This window comes from Schistocerca serialis, chromosome 1 (assembly GCF_023864345.2).
Source record: "Schistocerca serialis cubense isolate TAMUIC-IGC-003099 chromosome 1, iqSchSeri2.2, whole genome shotgun sequence".
NCBI classification, from domain to species: domain Eukaryota; kingdom Metazoa; phylum Arthropoda; class Insecta; order Orthoptera; family Acrididae; genus Schistocerca; species Schistocerca serialis.
The window spans coordinates 328,311,460-328,334,021 of NC_064638.1; positions in this window are offsets into that span (position 1 = coordinate 328,311,460).

Genomic DNA, 22,562 nt, shown 5'->3' on the forward strand with positions numbered 1-22,562 from the left:
TATTGTGGACGGCTGTGATACAATACGCCATACTCCAGGGCTGCATCAGCGCATCAGGGATTCCATGCGACGGAGGGTGGATGCAGGTATCCTCGCTAACGGAGGACATTTTGAACATTTCCTGTAACAAAGTGTTTGAAGTCACGCTGGTACGTTCTGTTGCTGTGTGTTTCCATTCCATGATTAATGTGATTTGAAGAGATTTAATAAAATGAGCTCTAACGTGGAAAGTAAGCGTTTCCGGACACATGTCCACATAACATATTTTCTTTCTTTGTGTGTAAGGAATGTTTTCCTGAAAGTTTGGCCGTACCTTTTTGTAACACCCTGTATAACCCGCAAAATATAGGCCATAAGATTTGCCAAGATGAGGCGCATAAGCTTGAGGGCTCTAAATAACTAAAGAAAGCAACTTGGCGGTTTCGTACACAAGGGACTAGGCAATAAAAATGTTTTGGACGTCATGATCAATAACACTGAACATAAAAGAAACTTACAAAACCCTAATAATTTAAAACGTAGTCAAATCATAGCTCTATGGCATTAACAAATGGAAACGATTATGTTTTGATACGAACGATACGATCTTCAAATCTTCTGGCCAGACACAGAAACAGGAAACAACAACAGGAGGCTGAACCGAGTCCGATATAGAAGCAACAGGCACAAACACGTGCAGGAAGCGAACCAATCACAATTATCACTCTCACAGCGAGGAAAAAGAACAGTGTTTACGAATGCCGCGTGGTCTCGGCACCGAAGCACCGAACTAAAAGTAGGCCACCGTGCATGAAAGCCGCTGTGCGATGACAGTGGAAAACTTGGAGCCACCGGGAGACGTGTGAATGGAGACGACCCACTGGTCGCCTCCAGACCTGGACAGCCAGAGGAATGATGTGTCCACTCCCATTTCTGCTGCACGTCCCTCTTGCCCAGAAGATGCTCAGCCAGACCGACTGGGAAGTGACATGTGTGGTAGAACAAACTGCCGGCCCGTTGGCCCGCAGACCTCCGCTGTCCGTGCTGATTCACTGACCGTCTCTGCCCGGAAAACGGCCTCAGCAACACTCGCGGCCATTCTCCCAGCACGCCAAAAATTGTGTTGCACGAGACGTGTCGCGAGCTATCGATCGCGCAACGGTTCATAAACATTGCATATATCTACAACAGCTGCCGAATTGAACATTTCGTCATAAAGGAACCCAAGGAAATTCGCAGAATGGGGATGCAATGCACGCTTTCACACGTCGTACCATGGATTGCCGCTCTCCTTCGCACGCCCAGGCCTCTCTCCGAATACCACCACAGGCGTCGTGAACATGCTGTTGAAGGATCTGCGCATCATGAACTGTTTCAGCATACACAAGGCTTTTCAGGTGCCCCCAGAGGTAAAAATCCAAGCGGTTTAAGTCCCTTGATCTAGCAGGCCATGCAACAGGGCCTCCGCGTCCTATGCAGCTTCCATAGAAGACGTTGTTGAAGTGTCGACGAATTGTAATGCGGAAGGGGGGGGGGGGGGGGGTGCTCCGTCATGCAGAAACCACATAACCTGTCATATTGCCAAATGAACGTTCTCAAGCAGCCCAGGCACAGCATTCCGCAGGTAGTCGAAGTACGTTCCTTCGACGAGGCGTCGTGGGATAATAACTGTTCCGAATATATTGTCGCAAAAAATCCCTACCCCGCACGTTGATGCTGAACCGATGCCGATGAGACGCCTCAACCATTCCCCGAGAATTGTGTATAACCCACAGATGACGACAATGCAGATTGATGATGTCAGTTCTGGTATAGGTTGCTTCGTCGGTAAGGAAGATTGATAACAGAAATCCCATAAATGTGATGGTCTAGTACAAAAACCATAGGCAAAATCTACTGCTGATAATACTTGCACTGGTTGCGGTGATAGTGATAGTATGGGCTGTCATACAGGATGTATGCAATAGTAGCTTAGCTTACATTATGTTGGTGGACTACTTGTCTTGGAGTCCGTCTCAACATCCTGTAGAACCCGGTCCTCCAGATCTGGTGTACGCACATCCGCCGCTTACCTGCACGTTCGCCTGTCTAAAAGAACCCATGATCACACAAAAGTCCAAAAAAGGCTTGAAATGTTATGTGATGTAGTTGGTGTCTAGGGTTTTGATATAGTCGAGCTGCCTCTCGACCGTTTCCATCTGCTTGTTCCCGACATGAGTAGCGGACCGTTCTGTTGCTTACAGTACGCTGCGTCGATCACACAGACTGCAACACACAAGGAACATGCGGCACGTGGTCAGAGAAAGTGTCATTCTCAGCGCCGTCTACCGTGGCAAAGACGCATTTTTCGGACACATGTCCATAGGATCTTTCCTCCTTCCATTTCGAGTCAGGGATCCGCCCCTGTGATTTGACAGTTTTATTAATGTTCACCCTGTATGTCTCAGTACCGCACCATGTAATGGAGAAGGCTCATTCTCTAGGCTCACCGGTGACGTGGTAGATTTGAAGAATTGTCGCAGTTACTCGGCGTAACTGCGGGAAAGCTCGACATATTTTCGGTAAGCTTCGAAAGGCAGCGGGCTTGTCTCAGTGTTGGAAGTCGTAGGAGCTTTCATTTGTTTTGAGATAATCTGCAGAAACTGCCGATGCCTGTCTGTAGAGCCTTGCATGACTTGTTCAATCTTCTCTACTGAAACAGACTGGCTTACATCAATGTTACATGTGGAACCAGAAGAGAACACGAAAACTGACAAGTAATGCACATGATAGTAATCAACAGTAAACACATGACACATAGGCTGTTCTGATAGTCTATGGTCTAGACAAGGTCACTAGTCTCACGACATTCTCCTCGCCGACACTGTAGGGCTCCCGGCGATTCCAAGAAATGAAGAGTAAAATAACTTCTTTATTTTAATACAACTGATTACTCTTGAGAGAAATAGGATTTTTTTAACCCGAGCTGCAGTAGCTCAGATGCTATTAGTAGTGCCAACGGCCTTGCCGCAGTGGTAACGCCAGTTCCCGTCAGATCACCGAAGTTAAGCGCTGTCGGGGTGGGCTAGCATTTGGATGGGTGACCATCCGGTCTCCCGAGCGCTGTCCGCAAGCGGGATGCACTCACTCAGCCCTTGTGAGACAAACTGAGGAGTTACTTTGAGAAGTAACGGCTCCGGTCTCGTAAACTGACGAACGGCCGGGAGAGCAGTGTGCTGACCACAAGCCCCTCTGCATCCGCATCCAGAGACGCCTGTGGGCTGAGAATGACACGGCGGCCGATCAGTGCCGTTGGGCCTTCACAGCCTGTTCGAGCAGAGTTTAGTTTTTAGCTTAAGTAGTAAACACGAAGGATTCATTCTGTAATGTACACACACAGTGGCTGGTTGGTTGATTTGGGGGGTGGGGGGACCAAACAGCAAGGTCATCGGTCCCATCGGAACAGGGAAGGTGAGGAAGGAAGACAGCTGTACCCTTTCAAAGGAACCATCCCGACATTTGCCTGAAGCGATTTAGGTAAACCTAAAGGAGGATGGCCGGACGAGGGTCTGAACCGTCATCCTCCCGAATGCGAGTCCAGTGTGCTAACCACTGCGCCACACGCTGTGCTGTGCGGTGATCGTTATGGCTGAAAATGGGCACAATTCGTACGCCGCAGTCGCAGTCTAGACACTTTTATTGCTCCAAGATGGCCGGTTTCGACAGCCTTATGCTGCCATCATCTGATCTTATGGAACATAGCGTGAAATTGCCATATTACATTACACGAAGTCAAAGCATAAAAGACAAACTCCACGTATATACACGTATGTATCTATAAAAAACCACACAGATGTGTATTTCATCAACTGTGTGCATTTTATCTCCTGAATTTTTTTATACATGAGGAGTGCCTTTTACGCTTTGACTTCATGTAACGTAACATGGCTGTTTTATATCATGTCCCATGAGATTAGACGACTGCAGCATAAGACTGTCGAAACCGGTCATCTTATAACAATGAAAGTGTCTACACTGCGATCGCGGCGTACGAAGTGTGTTCATTTTTATTAAAGGGTTCACTAATGCGTCTAAAACACTGCACGCACGGCTCCTGAATCAGGATGTGAGGAAGCTATCACTCAGTAAACACAACAGCGTGGCTGTTGTATACTTACAGTGAAGCGGTGAACACTCCGTTTCCCTATCGTCTTCGGCAGGGCTACAGAATCTACATCTACATGGTTACTCTGCAGTTCACACTTAAGTGCCTGGCATCGAACCATTTTCATACTACTACTCTACCATTCCACTCTCGAATGCCTCGTGGGAAAAAGGAACACCTAAATCTATCCGTTCGAGCTCTGATATCTCTTATTTTATTATGTTGATCATTTCTCCCTACGTAGGTGGGAGTCAACAAAATATTTACGCATTCGGAAGAGAAAGTTGGTGATTGAAATTTCATAAATAGATCTCGCCGGAAAGAAAACCACCTTTGTTTCAGTGACTGCCACCCCAACTCGCGTATCACATCAGTGACACTCTCACCCCTATTTCGCGATAACACGAAACTAGCTGCCCTTCTTTGCGCTTTTTCGATATCCTCCGTCAATCCTACTTGGTAAGGATCCTATACCGCGCAGCAATATTCCAGCAGAGGACGGACAAGTGTAAAGTACGCTGTCTCTTTAGTAGGTTTGCTTCATCTTCTAAGTGTTCTGCCAACAAAGCGCAGTCTTTGTTTCGCCTTCCCCTCAATATTATCTGTGTGGCCTTTCCAATTTAAGTTGCTCATAATTGTAATTCCTAGGTATTTAGTCGAATTGACAGCCCTTAGATTTGTGCGATTTATCGTATACCCAAAATTTATCGGATTTCTTTTAATACCCATGTGGATGACCTCGCACTTTTCTTTGTTTAGTGCCAATTGCCACGTTTCGCACCATACAGAAATTCTCTCTACATCATTTTGAAATAGGAATTGATCGTCTGATGATTTTACTAGACGGTAAATTACAGCGTCATCTGCAAACATTTATATAAATCAGGAACAGCAGAGGGCCTATCCGCAACATAGTTCCAGCTGTAATACAGGTGAATAGCAATTGGCCGGGTTTCAGAGTGATGAGTCGGCGTTACCCAGGAAACGCAGTCAACAGTGAACGTGTCTCCTTTTGTTGCTGGTCTGCTTCATTGGACTACTCCTGTTCCCGAGTGTCGGCGGAATTCAAGAGCTGTGCCTCCAAGCTGAGTTGTGCGGGTTGTCCTGACCATCTGGTTGTCTTGCGTCATGACTGCAGTTGTCTTCTGGTTCTGGCGAGGCAGTCGCGCAGCAGACGAGGCCAGCGAGTGTTGTGCAACGTCTACAGCCGCGTGCCAATTTCACGGATGTGCTGTCTTCCTGTAGAAGAGACGCGCACTCTGAAGGTACGCCTCTCGAAGTGTCGGTACCTCGCTGGTTCTGAGCAGGTCTTAGGTTGGATACCGTTGTGACAGTGGAGGACCAAGCGAAAAACACGGTTGTAAAGCCTCTGCATACGGTCGATGTGCGTGCTCGCCGCTTTGCCCCGGATAACTGCCGCATCTCAAAGATGTGTCGTAGAAACGCCATATAGATGGCGATTACCGGCTGAAAATGAAGTTTTGTTTGTGGATTCAAGAAAGGGTAGAGGATGATCATCTTTGCAGAGGCCGCTGTCTCCATGCTAATATTCTGTCTATGGTGACGCCCAGGTACTTTACTGTGCTGCTTCCTGGCGCCGCTGTCCCCCGTCAGTGTTACTGGCTTTAGTCGTCTGGTAATCACTATGGCTTGTGTCTTCTCACCGTTGAATTTTAGACGCCATTTGGTGGCTCACGGCGCCAGGTAGGCGCCTGTTGCTTGCTTCACGTCGATTTTTATAGCCCGTAGGGACGCAGCCAAGTTATCATATGACAGACCCTCTCTTGAGCGGCGCTTACGTTATGAATGGGAAATTTTCTCCTTACTTACCTTTGAACGTGCGGTGTCGCTGGTCGGCATGTTGTCCTCCTCAACACACCGAAAAACAAGGATCAGATAGACATACTGATATACCAGTATAAGAAAGACAAAAAGATACAACACATGTAAAGAGTTCTCTAGATCAACCCATCATTAAAATTACATTCAGAATATGACACTAGCAAATGCACCATACATAAAGCCTATACGGCTTATATATGGTGGCAGAACATACAGCATAGTCATACGAGGAAATAGCCATAAATAAAAAACTCAGCTGCCAAATAACCCCGAGGCAGGCAAACAGTATTCCAATAACATAGACAGCGAAAGCTTAATGCAACATACAAATAAACTACGTAGTAATACAGATACAAATACTTCAGCCACAGGCAGTTCCCAGTGTACGCCAACAATAGAGGAAGACAATTGTCGGAAAGCGTCACAGGACACAGACAAAAACCCAAAACAACACAAGAACGACAAAATTGACTGTGATGATCTTGATACTCAGTTATGCATAAGTATGTTAGAAAATATGCAAATTTCTCAGACTGCTCTGACTCTGGTGATAGACCTCCGTCACCCGGAAGGAAAAACAATACGTTTCGTGACAACGGAGCAGACATACTAAATGACACTTAGGACAGACAATGTGGGAATCGACCACCGTGAGCTCAGCAGTAAGATATGAATCGAATTTAGAAATAAGTTAGTAATAAGAAATAAAACAACGGATATTCCTGTTTATACAAAGCAAAACAAGTAATTCTTTAGTTTCTCGGGTCATTATTTTCTAACATCTAATTGTTTAATACGTAAACTTCATAAGATGCAAACTGTAAATAAATTTTAAAATATTGTACATGAACATAGATATACAGTTTCATAAGACTTAACTACGCAAACATGAGCGCACAACATACATAACAACTACCTTTCGGGGAGGCTGCTCTCTCGTATATTGGATATGGCGCGTGCAATTGGAGAAAGTAATTGTAGTAACTAATGTACTGTTAAACCTCATATACAAACCACGTAATCTCGTGACGTACAACCATTGAATAGTACCCTTCGTAGGATAGAATATGCTAATTCATGGGAGACAAGCTCGAAGTGTTTACCGGAGCCCTCTCATTTGAAATACCCAGACAAAAGTACTTCTCTTATCATCTAAATCTTATTTCTTCTTAAAAATATAGTAAAAATTGTTCCCGTCTCAAAATGTATTTTATGTATCACGCGTTTTTTAATTAACAATGTAATTAAGTAAAAGACAAGAAAAATAACAGCACTGAGAGAAGCGTTAGAAAAAAGACAAAGAGTATGTCTCTGTAACTTGTTACTAATTTCTAGTAACAAATGACCCACGTTACTAAGGTGGTGAGTCACCCTGTAACGTTAAAAATAAATAAATCTCCTTGTATACGCCTTAGCCAAGGAGTGTCGCGTCGTCCTTGACTTCTGTCTGTACGGTGCTCTGCTCGGAAAGAACGTAACATATTATTCTTTCTTACTTCCTGCATCGTTCTACAATATCGCTTGTTACCTGTGGATCACATTTCTATGTTCACAATTTTGACATTTGTATTGGACGGCTCACTACTCTGCTTTTATCTTTTCATCAGTTTCCTTTGGGAACTATCAATATTTATCTGTGTCTGTTGTAGTGGCATCAAGCAAAACCTAGAAGCGACGTGAGTTTTGCTGAACCTTTTTTAGAGAACACAACAGCGTATGGATTTGAGACGCCTATGATATGAAACATAGCTTACGCCAGCTCGTTCCCAACATCTTAGTGGTCGCAACGAACCGTGCGTTCTCCAAGTTGCTATTTTAAACTCTGCTAGTAAGAGTATTGCTGCCACTGCATCTTATGATGAATGCGGATATCAAGCTTCACTTGACCTCTGTTTGAAAGTCCAGTTATAGAAGATCCAGATCAAGCTAATTCAAGTAGACTATCTTGGGAATTCTCAATGGGCTCGCAGAAACAGTATCAAGGAGAGACTTCCTGGTGAGCACATAAAGGCGTCACGATATTTAAGCGCCATAGGATATCGGGAGTTTGCTCTAGGAGTTCCAAAAAGGATTATGTAACTGGTAAAAAAAACTATGTAATTGGAATGAAGAGTTGTTATTAAACAAAACTCATCGATAGTTTGCAATCGGCAACGTCTTCGGTATCAAAAGTAGTGCAGGGTGCAGGGTGCTTCGCACAGAAGTGAGGTAGAACCCTCTACAGTCAGTATAATCTCTATATGTAGAGTACTGAAATTTTGGGAAAACATTTGTCTAGGTATTAATTGATTAACGTTTCAAGGTCACAGGTCAATGTAATTAATGTAATAACCCATTGGAAATGTGTAATGCTGGTACATCAATAACCGGTGTAACTGCAAGAATGTTAAATGCAAACATGCAAACTGGCATGCAAATGTAGCGACGGTTAATGTCGGTTGTGGATGACGCCGGAGTCGTCGTGCGATGATGTCCCATATGCGCTCGACTGGAGACTGTTCTGGTGTTCGACCAGGCCAAGGCATCATGTCGACACTCTGTAGAGCGTTATCCTCTTAGAAAATTCTCCCTGAAACGCTTTTCATGAATGGCAGCATAACAGGTCGAATAATCAGATTGACGTACAAATTTGCTCGAGGGACCTATGACAGATCATAGTTAGAAGAGTGACTAACTCAACCACAAATTTAGTATAAAATCTGATAGGGATTACATGGGGCCCTGGAGTTTTGTTCAGTTTTAATGATTTCAGCTACTCCTCAACACCATTGACACTGACACTAACTTCACTCACTTTTCAGTGGTGCGAGGATTGAATTGGGGCGGTTTTACTGTGTTTTCCTTTGTAAAGGAGCACTTGAAAACGACGTTGAGCATTTCATATTTTACTTTGCTATCCTCTATTTCAGCTTCTGTCTCATTCGCTAGGGACTGGACACTAACTCTGGTGCCACTAACAGCCTTTACATTCTACCAGAATCTCTTCAGATTCTGTGGAGGATCATTTGATAATATTCTGCTACAGTAGTCATTGAGCGCATCACATATTGCTCCCTTGACAGCCAAACCCTTTTCATTCAGCATCCCTCTATCTACATCCCTACGCTTTGTTTTAAATCTATTATGCAGTAATCTGTGTTTCTTTAGAAGTTTCTTTGTAAGGAAGGTTCCCTCCCATTATGAATTGTTCTACTGGGTACACATCTCTACATACTCCTGACCTGTGCTGAAAATTTCAAGTTCCTCATTTAGATATGACACTACTGATTTTATATCTAGTTTACAGAGCAAGTATATCTTTCTGCTTGTTTCAGTTGTCCTTTGTACATTGGTAATCATTGTTGCAACAACCGTGATCACTGATTGGAGTTTCGATGTGGACATGCTCAAAGAGGTCAGGTCTATCTGTTGCCATTAGATCCCATATATTTCCATCAAGCTTTTGATTCCTAACTACCTGTTGTATGTAGTTTTCAGAGAAAGCATTTAATAATGTTTCACAAGATGTCTTATTACGTCCGCCGTTAACAAACCGGTAATTTTCACAGTTAATTGTTGGGTGACTGAAGTCTCCACCAATGATTACAGTGTGACTGGGGAACTTATGCACAAGTGAACTGAGATTTTCTCAAAAGTTTTCGTTTATTTACCTCAGGAGATGAGTCGTGTGGGCGATAAAGGATCCAGTTATCATTTTGTGTCCACCTATGATACCGAGTCTTGCCCAAACAATCTCACAAACAGCTTTAATTTCTATATCTGTGGCTTTGAGTTTCTTGCCTACTACATTTCCCATTTGCCTATCCTTTCGATAGACACTTAAATTTTCCCCAAAAATCTTACTGCTACCTATTTTTGGATTCAACCACATTTCTGTAACTAGTACCGTGCGAGCTTCACTGCCTTCCACGAGTGTTTCAAACTCTGGCGTTGCTTCGGCAGTTTACTATTAGGATTTTAATACTCACCAAAACAAAACGAAGGGAACTCCATAAGCTGGGAATTGCAGGGTGAGCTAGAATTTTAAAACCAGTCATCAGTGATGCAATTTCCGAATCCAAGAAACATGCATTGTGGAGCAATGGGGAGAAAGTCATCTGGTCGGATGAGTCTTGGTTCACACTGTTTCCAGCTTTCCAGCTTCTGGATGAGTTTACGGCCGAAGAGTGGAACATGACGACGGTTCGACGACGATTTGGGCCGTCATATCGTGGTATTCCAAGGGCCTCTGCAAGGTCACATCACTGCCAAGGATTAGGTGACCATTTCGGCTCATCAGGTTCACAATATGGTACAAAGTTTCTTCTCCAATGGTGATGCTGTGTTCGGAGACAACAAGGCACCTGTTCATAAAGCTCGCTTCGTCCAGGACTGGTTTTGTGAGCGCGAGAATTAATTGTCGCGTCTCCCCTGGCCACCACTATCTCAGTATTAGAGAGCCTTTATTGTCTACTTTGGAAAGAATGCAGTGTGATCGCTATTCACCTCCATCTTCGTTAGCTGAACATATCATTATTTTGTTTGAGGAATGGTGTACGATCCCCTTGCAAACCATACATGACTTGTATTTATCCATTCCGAGTCGACTGGAAGCTGTTTTGAAAGCCAACGGATTTCTTACGTCGTATTGGGAATGATAATGGTTCAAAATGGTTCAAATTACTCTGAGCACTATGGGACTTAACATCTATGGTCATCAGTCCCCTAGAACTTAGAACTACTTAAACCTAACTAACCTAAGGACATCACACAACACCCAGTCATCACGAGGCAGAGAAAATCCCTGACCCCGCCGGGAATGAATGATAATGCGTTGTGATTTTGGTGTTTCCATATTTTATCCACCCCCTGGGTATATCCGTGCACAGTCGTACCTCCAGGGCTAAAGATGTACATGTGCGACAGGAGTGTGCCGGAGTGCTAACGTCGGATATAAATGTCTCATTGGTTCCTCAGTAAATGAACTCTACAAAACATGCGCTATAACTGGACAATTGGCACACACGTCCATCTCTCTTCCAAAATGAACTCTACAAAACATGCGCTATATCTGGACAATTGGCACACACGTCCATCTCTCTTCCACTACTTGCATTAAAAAAGAAACAAATAGAGTAGATACAGTTGGCATGAACAGGAATGATACGCCAAAACTTGAGGACAAATCGCAAAGAGATGCCATGAAATTTAGGTCAACAGATCTTATGATGGCATTGAAGCGGCATGACAGAAGATACATATATGTGTTGACGACATGCCTCTACAGCTGCAATGAAATCAGCTGTGAAAATAGCCTTAAGTAATGTGGAAATCGTAAACCAAAATCTGTGTTTGATTACAATGAGTCTATGGGTGCAATAGACAAGTAAGACATGGTACTTAACTCAATGGAATGTGTTCGCAATACACTGAAATAGTAGAAAAAAACTCTTTTTCACTCCTTATACATGTTCGTGCTAAATTCCCACTTTGCTTACAAGTTTCATACTGGAGAGGACACATCACGCAACGAATTTCGTCTCAGCCCCGTTCGTGAGATTTTAAGACATAATACTAAGACAGGAAAGCATCAGGACGTCGTCGATCAGAGGAGAAAAATCCATTGCTGATTCGAAAAAGGCACTTTCAAAGTACTGTTGAATAGTCGGTAAAAGAACACGGGCTTGTAAAGACGGGCATCATATCCACCAATAACAAAAAAGAGAGGAATCGCGTTACTGCTGTAAACGGTGTGATGTGGGACCGTGCATTGTGCTTTGTTTCGAAATATACCACACAAAACCATAACGAGTCAACGGAAGAAGCGCTGCAGTCCTCGGCGCCGTAGCGCGGTGGCCAGCATGATGGGCGTCCGCCCCTGGTGGTTGAGTGGTCAGCGCGACGGTATGTCTGACCTAACGGCCCGGGCTCGATTCCCAGCTGGGTCGGAGATTTTCTCCGTTCAGGGACTGGGTGTTGTGTTGTCCTTATCATCATCATTTCATCCCCATCGACAGGCAAGTCGCGTCAACTCTAAAGACGTGCACCAGGTGAACCGTCTACCCCACGGGAGGCCCTAGCCACACGGCATATCCATTTTAGCATAGAATACACTGCCGCATGCAGCGTCTCGACCGCACATGGATGTGGGCGCTCGTATGGCGCACTCAGCAGTGAAACTGTTAAGAGAGTGTCTTACGTACAACACATTAAAACTGTGAAACAGAATTTAAAGAAGATATTATAGATCATTCATTAATACTAAACAGGAAACACTTTCCTGGGGTACTGCTAAATACCCGGAACATCAGGAATGCCTTGCCTGTTTAATGCTATTTGCCGTGTTCTGTCAAACACCGACAGGTTATTAGGTTAATGTTAGATCCCCTATTGTTTGAACGCACTATCATCGGTACATTACTAGAATCAGTCTTAATAATAAAGGTGTAATTTATTCACGACGTAGGTGGCCTACATAAAATTCTTTTGGCCGGTTTTTTAGTATTTTTCGTCAGTGTGGAATTCTTGCCCAATTATATAAGGGTAAAGATAAAGACATATGAGAGAAGAGTTGCTCGATTAACTTTGCTGGTTGTCACGTCACTGCTAGAACGTCACAGAAATGCTTAAATTCTGTATACTTCCTCTCAGTTACGCCACAGGTCGACGCACAATCACTCAAAAAACTTTTCCTTAGAGAAAATTAAACACCTATGAAAGGCTGAAATTAAGCATACAAACAACGCCATATCTGCGAACCCCTGTATTACAGCAAAACCTGGCTGTCATCGCCAGCTGTACTCATAAAGCCAACTAGACGGCTTAAACAGGAGAGCCAAACACACAAGACACAAACAAAAACCACGCAACTCCACTCAACGAGCAGCCAATTTTATAATCAAACTGACCAGTCAGAAGACGACTTGGTATGTGACAGGTAAGTTGACGCTGCAGCTGGCCCAGGAGATTTCGTCGGAGATCAGTGACAACGGTAACACCTCTCCACTAACCTTTCCTAAGACCTAGCGCGAACTGTCGCTGTTGACACTATTACGCCAGTAGCCCTGCTACCCGCCGAGACTGTCGCAGGATCGTCTTTGTCCCACGCCACTTGCCATGCAACTACTCCTCTCTGTCCTTAAAACCGCTACTCTTCAATCGCTTTCTGTCAACTATCTCCTAGACGGTGCCGCATTAGTGGGTGATCATCGCCAGACGTATGGACAACACAAACGCACCTCCTGTGACGCCCACTTTTGAATACTAACCATGTTGCAGAGGTGACAGTAGAATTTTTTGAGATGGTCAGCATGCTAGTGCAGGGGTGGAGGGGCTCTGCTATGTTTCTCAGTTGCGTATCACGTGGCGATCAAGTCAGTAAAATTGGAGACATTTGAGTAGGAAGCGTACCGACAGCCGTTATTCTCGCACGGTACAGTGGCGAAGATTAAACCTGCAAGCGGTGTTGCATTTGTGTTGTGTACATAGTTCCGCCTAGTCAGCGCGTACACAACTATCCCACTAGAGCGCGCCCCGCTAAGCACAACAGCGCAGGCGCAGCGCTCGTCCGTTTCCGCACTACGAGATGGCGCTGCCATAAAGACGGACCAAATTCTGCTTCCGCCGATCCACGTATTAATACACTCCTGGAAATGGAAAAAAGAACACATTGACACCGGTGTGTCAGACCCACCATACTTGCTCCGGACACTGCGAGAGGGCTGTACAAGCAATGATCACACGCACGGCACAGCGGACACACCAGGAACCGCGGTGTTGGCCGTCGAATGGCGCTAGCTGCGCAGCATTTGTGCACCGCCGCCGTCAGTGTCAGCCAGTTTGCCGTGGCATACGGAGCTCCATCGCAGTCTTTAACACTGGTAGCATGCCGCGACAGCGTGGACGTGAACCGTATGTGCAGTTGACGGACTTTGACCGAGGGCGTATAGTGGGCATGCGGGAGGCCGGGTGGACGTACCGCCGAATTGCTCAACACGTGGGGCGTGAGGTCTCCACAGTACATCGATGTTGTCGCCAGTGGTCGGCGGAAGGGGCACGTGCCCGTCGACCTGGGACCGGACCGCAGAGACGCACGGATGCACGCCAAGAGCGTAGGATCCTACGCAGTGCCGTAGGGGACCGCACCGCCACTTCCCAGCAAATTAGGGACACTGTTGCTCCTGGGGTATCGGCGAGGACCATTCGCAACCGTCTCCATGAAGCTGGGCTACGGTCCCGCACACCGTTAGGCCGTCTTCCGCTCACGCCCCAACATCGTGCAGCCCGCCTCCAGTGGTGTCGCGACAGGCGTGAATGGAGGGACGAATGGAGACGTGTCGTCTTCAGCGATGAGAGTCGCTTCTGCCTTGGTGCCAATGATGGTCGTATGCGTGTTTGGCGCCGTGCAGGTGAGCGCCACAATCAGGACTGCATACGACCGAGGCACACAGGGCCAACACCCGGCATCATGGTGTGGGGAGCGATCTCCTACACTGGCCGTACACCACTGGTGATCGTCGAGGGGACACTGAATAGTGCACAGTACATCCAAACCGTCATCGAACCCATTGTTCTACCATTCCTAGACCGGCAAGGGAACTTGCTGTTCCAACAGGACAATGCACGTCCGCATGTATCCCGTGCCACCCAACGTGCTCTAGAAGGTGTAAGTCAACTACCCTGGCCAGCAAGATCTCCGGATCTGTCCCCCATTGAGCATGTTTGGGACTGGATGAAGCGTCGTCTCACGCGGTCTGCACGTCCAGCACGAACGCTGGTCCAACTGAGGCGCCAGGTGGAAATGGCATGGCAAGCCGTTCCACAGGACTACATCCAGCATCTCTACGATCGTCTCCATGGAAGAATAGCAGCCTGCATTGCTGCGAAAGGTGGATATACACTGTACTAGTGCCGACATTGTGCATGCTCTGTTGCCTGTGTCTATGTGCCTGTGGTTCTGTCAGTGTAATCATGTGATGTATCTGACCCCAGGAATGTGCCAATAAAGTTTCCCCTTCCTGGGACAATGAATTCACGGTGTTCTTATTTAAATTTCCAGGAGTGTATGTAACGCAGCCAATGAGATTGCTGCTAGCGTAGAACCTGGATCACACTCGCGCTGTGATACCTGAACGCTCGAGGTATTATAACGAGTGTACAGAGCTCCGATTAGTCAGTCTGCATTAGTCTGCATTAGTCCGCACCAGTCTGTACCAGTCTGCATTAGTCTGTACCAGTCTATAGTCAAGTTTCAGTCTGCACCTAATAAGATTACCAAATTCCTGTACATAGCCATGACGATAAATGAATAGACACTTTGTGAAGTATCAGAGATATGTGAGAATAAGATTAACGTACCAAGACCAAAGGAACTTCAGATTGTCAATTGTAAACAGCATCCAGAATCAAGATAAGTAATTTCTATCCTTTTTATTATTTTAATAAACGTGTGTGAAAATTAATCAAGTTCTGTTTAAAGTTGGTCACCGTCAATCTGCTACTCTAAGCGTGCAAGTGGCATTTCTAACGTCTGACCTAACGGCAGAAGATAAGCACGCCACGATAAGACCACGAGACATACTGCTGACACTCACCTACTTGGTTAGAGCGACAAGTCAAATAATTTGATGGTGTGTATACCGAAGGTCTTACAGTACGCGCACCACAATTTGGATTGTTCAAAGAATAAGCGAGTCCGAACAAAGCATATATCGTATAATACCGACATTGTACATGAAGAATACAATACTAACTAGGAAGCGTATACTTGCAAAAGCGATGCAGAATGGATAGCCAGCAGTGTCGTTCATCATCTGCGAGACGGGGGTAAATTTCATCACCAGTGAACTGCAAAAAGAACAATCATTGGCGTCTAATCGAGACAGTAACTTGTTAGCAAATACAACAGCACAAGGAAGCTATTGAGTTTAGCGCGGAACAAAAGAAAAACTGTCAGTATTCAAAGAAAGATGACGCAGAGTTGTTGCACAGATCTCTCTTTGCGACAACATTGATGATGTACGTGATTCACGCAGCGCCATTGTGACAGAAACACTACATGCTTAATATCGAATTACACGAAACTGTTTTCGCACTCGATTTCTATGAAATAAAGTAACTTCCCAAACGCAATGGAAACTTCAAGACAAGTATCAACACATACAATTGGTAGGAGTATATGTGAGTACAGTTAGCACGAACAGTACCGTTATGATCCACTTTCAGCGTTGTCCATGAAACAAAATACTGAAGGAGTATCCCTCTCCTTTGTAGCAAAGACAGATATCGCCATGGTTACTACGTTTCACTCCTCCTTGTTTCCTCAGCGAAGTGTGATTGTGCGTGTGATTGTATGGATGATTGACATCAGTCATTGCTCAGTCAAATGTTGTGTTTCTGTTATTATGGATGGTCATTCTAGTGGAAGAGAGACTGGCTATTAAACCGGCTGTCAGCACGTAGCGCTCTGGGCTACCAGTAAGAGGAATTCGAAGCTTCACGTCCCCCATTTAAGGGTCGCATCACCAGCAATCGTGTGTCAAGCTGTTACTCTATGACACACTGCACAACGGTTTCTGGTTGAGTCCAGAATACTGGTGCAGTCTTGTCATCAGGAACATTACGCCACCATCTCCTCTTTCGTTACCAGTCAGATCCTGACGATGAAAATTTTTTTTCACCCTGAGGAATCGAGTGGCTTCCTCCAAGTCGAGAGCAAACGGATTGATGTGCTTTAGCGTCTTCGCTTACAGAGATAGGGTTGTAGAGTATGCACAAACAACTTTTTCCCCGATGGTGAGATCTGAAGTGACCGAAAAAATTTACACTGTTGCTGTTGAAATCAGCAATGCCACGGCCAAATGAATACGAACGTATTCGTAGTTAAGTGTCCACACACAATTATGACTAATACTTCTTTGGTATGCTAATGGCTGGGCAGTCATTTATTGAGATACTGCAGTTTTCTTGCATTCTACAGTTCTGCCACTAGTCTGTAACTCCTCAGGGTTACAAGTATTATCGACGGGGTGTTCTCGAAACAGATCTTTCTGGTTCAGCATCGGCTCTTATAGTAGGGAAGACTCGATCTACACATGTAACTAATAGATATTTGTGATGCGAAAAGCAACGCACATCATATATATTCATAATCGTACAGGATTACAGCAGAACTGAGTTCCCAGACTGAAAATGCTGCAAGAGATCTACAAATATACAGTGCTTACTCTTTTCTTGGCATTGCGGCTCTTTTAACTTTTGAATTGGTAGGAGGTGTATGATTTAGGGCTGCAGTAAACCTCTACGAACATGGATTTGAAAACAATTTTTTAATTGATTTCAATGTCGATTATGTGACACGTTTAAGATTCGTTATTGGGTACTGCTTTCGTAGATATTCTGTGGGAAGCACAAAGCATAGTTCTTTTTTTCTTCTTTGTCATCCTTCTGACTGATTCGATGGTGTCCGCATAATTCCTTCTCCTGCGAGCATCTCTTCGTTTCAGATTATCAGTTAAAATAAAACGTCCTCAACTTGTTATGTGTGTATACATATAATCTCTGTCTTCCCTCTACAACTGTTGCTTTCTAAGGGCCCCCCCTAATATCAAGGAAGTTATTCTCTGACGACTTAACATAGTTCCTGTCATTATGTCTTTCCTTAGATTTGGTGTTTTCCACAAATTCCCTTCCTCGCCGATTCTGGCGAAGAACTTCCTTATTTCTTATCTTATCAGCCTACTCTGTTTGCCTGCGCCAGTGTGCTTTTTATAGCTGTGCTTCGTCCATCACACGTTACTTCGCGACCAGTGTAAAATTCCTTTACTCCGTCTATTGCGTGCTCCCTATCTTGATGTTAAATGTGTCATGAATCTCATCTCAGCCGCTCCTCGTTATTTCCGTCTTTCTTTGTTTTACTCTCAGCCGACATTCCTTACTCGGTATACGATTTTATTCGGTAGAATCTGTAATTCTTCCCCACTTTCACAGAGGAATGCAATGTTATCAGTGATTCTTATCATTTATATCCTTTTACCCTGAATTTTAATCCCATTCGTAGGGCTTTCCTCTCCTTCATTATTTCTTCGATTTGAGGATTGAACTCTAGACTAGAAAATTTTCATTCTTGTGTTACGCCCTTCGTAATCCAAGCATTTCATTAACTGTGGTACTTGAGTTGCCAAGGTGATTGTACGATAGCTCTTGCATTTTCTGCTATTGCTGTCTTTGGGACTGTGTGGGTGACATCCTTTCGAATGTTTAATAGTGTGTACCCACTCTCTCAGACTGTGCCTATTAACTTCAATAATCCCCAAATGATAGCTGCTGTGCTTTGAGAGAGACGATGAACTTATTCTGTGTCCAATGCTCCTCTCCCCGCTGCGATACACTCTCCTCTTAGATTCGAAAACCGATCAATGTAAACTGCGTGCGTAATACGATTCCAAAAGTGACAAGAATTTCTTTCCTATAGAAACAGGAGAATCTTCGACCATCACCCTGCGCCCACAGAAAAGGACTTCTAGATGCTTTTGCGTCCTTGCACGTACGTCTTTCGGGTCTTTCGAATCTACACGTGGTACCGAGATTGCTGTTATAGTAATGTGTTTGATATGTACTTGTTTCGCGTCGCGCGTCTTCCTATTCTTGATCAAGTTTTTAGATACCTCCAGGATTACGTATTTCGTTGCGGAATCCAGGAGTACACCGCAGGTTCGCACACTGTAGTATTTGCCGTCAAACGGTACACCACATCGGAAGACTTCGATAAGGATAGAAGCTTAAATAATGAATTAAAATTTGTGCCAAGGACGGGACATGATAACGAGTCTCCTGCCGACAACACGAATGTGTTATCCACTAAACTGCCCTGGCACTGTGGTTAAGGCGGCTGCACCGACTACCCTCTTCCAGTGCCCTCCGTAGCACAAACTCCAGAGAGTCTGTGCACCTGGGTTAGCTCGAATGCCAGAGTTGTGTAGTGGACAACACATCCGCAAACTAAGCAGGAGACATGGGTTCAAGTCCTCTCCTTCGCGCAAATTTAAATTCTTCAAATGTTCAAATGTGTGTGACTTCCAAAGCGACCAAACTGCTGAGATGATCAATCCCTAGAATTACACATTAATGAAACTAACTTATGGTAAGAACAACAGATAGGTCGAAAGATGCTGCTGCTCACGAGACAATTATTTTTTGCCCACGAAACCCGGAGAGCATCCGCACGCTAGTACACGGGATTATTAAACATACAGAATCAACTATGAAGGATTAGTAAAACCTTCCGTTTCCAGTCACATCACGTCGTGCCAAATTCACGAAATAGAAAGAAAACTAATGTTTAAAGTCCTATCGACGATAAGATTATTAGATATTATGCACAAGCTCTGGTAGGGCGAGGATGAGCAACAAATTAATCTGCACCGTTTTGAAAGGAATCGTCCCACTATTCTCCTTAAGCGATTTGAGAAAGCCACGGAAAACCTCGATCGTTGAACTGTGATTTGAATCACATTCCTCTGGTACACAAGTCCAATGTTTTGATCAGTGCGGCATCTCACTCGTTCGTTGTTCATGATGTTTCTGCTGAGTACTCCCCGATCGTTGTCAAGACGCAACGGGCAATTGCGTTACGGTTGCTGTGCTAATGGTCGTGACTTCACTGCTGCCAGTCCGCGTCTCTCTTCCTCGCTACTGCTAGGGTCCAAGACGTACTCAGCTGATAGCCTTTGTCTGCACTGAGGGCGTTATCTGCCATTTTGCTTTTCACAATATGCCACTATCCCGCGAGACTATGTATTTGTACGCTATGAAGATTGTTCCTACAATACTAATGCCTATTAGAAACTATTGTTAGCAACACTTCTGTTTTTTTTCTTTGGTTTCCTGTTTTCATAGCTTGTACTTATTTAACTATACAGCCAACAGCTTTGCACAATATTAAATTTGTCAGAATACCGACGTTACTGCAAAATATCATCGGTAGTCGAATGACATGCAGGAATAACCCGATTTGTGAATGCGAGGAAGAAGATTCAGATAATTAGGAAATTCTGAGCTGCCGCCATTTCTAGAAAGAGAGGGATCACAAACAACTTGACTGCAACCTGCAGACAATCGTACAGCCTTCAGATCCGGTTACTAAATTTAATATTATTTTCAATCACGTTTCAAATAAACGACTGCTTCACTTTTAGTCTTTGAAATCAAGAATGCGTGTGATGCATCCATTAATCGTTAATGCGTCCGACGAATCGATTCAGATTAATAGGCTAACAAGAACTGTTACTTTCAGAGCAGTAACACAGTACGTAGGACTGAAATTTAAAACTGAAATTTAAATTAAAAGTGTAAGATCATTATTAAAATTGCCGACCACATGTAAATACACGAACTCGAGAGTTGTGGAGGTAAGCGTGTATTTCCAGGGACCGTGTAGCACAATACAATAATAACACGTCAGGATCTAAAATAAATATAGCTTCACTTAGTACGAGCTTAGCAAAACACGGGTATTTCCAAGGTAAACAATAACCATACATTTGTGAAACATGTACTCAACAACGCAATATGGAAGTTATTTGATTAATAATTTGTTTTCAAATAAGATGTGTAGTTTCCTTACCATAAACTAATAATCTGTGACATAAATATAACATAACAGTATCTTGTGTGAAGCAAAGTAAACTATAATATGACATACCTGTAAAATGTATGGTGTATTTTACAGTTTTTAGATACGGCAAAAACTGAACTGAATCCATAAGTGTATCTGATATGTGATCTATAAGTGCTGATTTTAGCTTTGACGAAACAGAGATTCTGTCATCGTTTTCTTTTTCTAGTGAGATTTGAAGTTTTCTTGCCTCATTGAGAACATATTGTAGGGGCATCTTTCAGCACGTATGTTTATAAAGTATTCCGTAACCTGCCTACCTCCAATCTTTAGTCCTAAAAGAGAAACTTGGAACGCCAGGATGGTATCGAACAGTTTTCGACTTTTGCTATTCGTCGGATGCCATTGTCTGAGTAGAATTACTTGTCTTCGTCTTCTTTTTGGTCTAGATTACCTCTTAAATCTTTCGTTGCACGGACGTTGCATTAAATCCCGAACACCAGAAGGCGCTGTTGTCATGGTACAAAGACGGATTGAAAACTACAGAGGAAAAAAAAAACATTCCGAATAGCTTGCTTTAGGAAAACCAAGCCTTTACATGACTTTAGTGGATTTTATTCACTGAGGTTACAACATTCTAGTACCTCAGACTTTTTTTTTGTTCTTTCAATCTTGACAAATACTCGCTTACAACACAACTAGGTAGGAGATAATCTCCCACCAATCAAGTTTCAGTATTAGCAAAGAGAGTATTGTGTTGATCACTGCTGCATTCAACGAGATCGTTTTCCTTCCAATCAAGTTTTAAGGTCAGAAGAAAGACTATTGCCTTGACCCCAAATCTGGGGGATAAGGCGTTTGGAAAGCTGTTTAAAAGCCCGACTAATGTAACTCTGTCATCATAACGATTCTCATGTGAGCAGGCACTACGTCGGAGAGTAAGAGCATATAACAATGTTCTGTGAGTCCTAGATACAGCTGCCTTTTTTTCCGGCGCACTTTCACCTTCGCAGATCGCATTGACAGTAGTTTTTGTCTGTATAAATTTTTAGACAACATAGTTGTGTGGAGATAACAGCGATTAATTAACTTATAATCAATTATTCAAAATTACAGTCACAATCGCATTATTTATTTTGCCGCCAACCGGTTTCAACCCGCGAGTCGTCACCCTGCCTATGCACGGTGACGACTCCAGCAAGCGACCAAATGGTGTAAATTTCCCTGAAGATGACCCCATCGCAGGTTGAAACCGATTGGCGGCAAAATAAATAATGCGATTGTGACCTATCATTTTGAACAATTGAGTTTTGTCTGTGATGATGCAACAATTAATTCACGTTTTTCCTGGAATCACCGAATGACACGAGAAGGCCTTCGGATTATGATTAAACACTACTAAACAAAATTTTGAAATGTTCTGCCCAAAATGTTTAAGATCTGTATTCAACAAACACGAAGTCAATCGTGCACTTAACTCTGTACTCGGAAATTCATTCAGGAGGAATGTGCTCATGGAAATGAGAACTCCACTCTCAGCAACCTTAGTAGGCTGGTCTACCATCACGTTAAACAAGTTTATCGGTCATTTCTTCAGACTAGGGCACTTTCAGCACCTGGATCATAAGCATATTTTGTATATCACGATTTCCTATTTACCAGCCTGAAAAATTGAGTAGTGTACCTACACAATCAGTGAGATATTAAGTTCAGAAAGGGGACAGGATGTTATATTATGCACTGCAGAGTTTCAGTGGCACATTTTCTAGAAAAAAACATTGTGGTGCGAAAATATGTTTTGAAATGATAGAGTTGTATTATAATTTACTTGCGTTACATTTGTTACCAAACCGCTACTTTGTGTTATATACGTAATCCTTCGCTGTATGGAATGTATTGGTCAATATTTACTTTTAACTACCTTTGTAAATAATTTAGTTTCAGTAATCCCTTTAAACTTCTTAGCCACAATTTCTTTAAAAAAGCTGTTTTATGTGTCACATT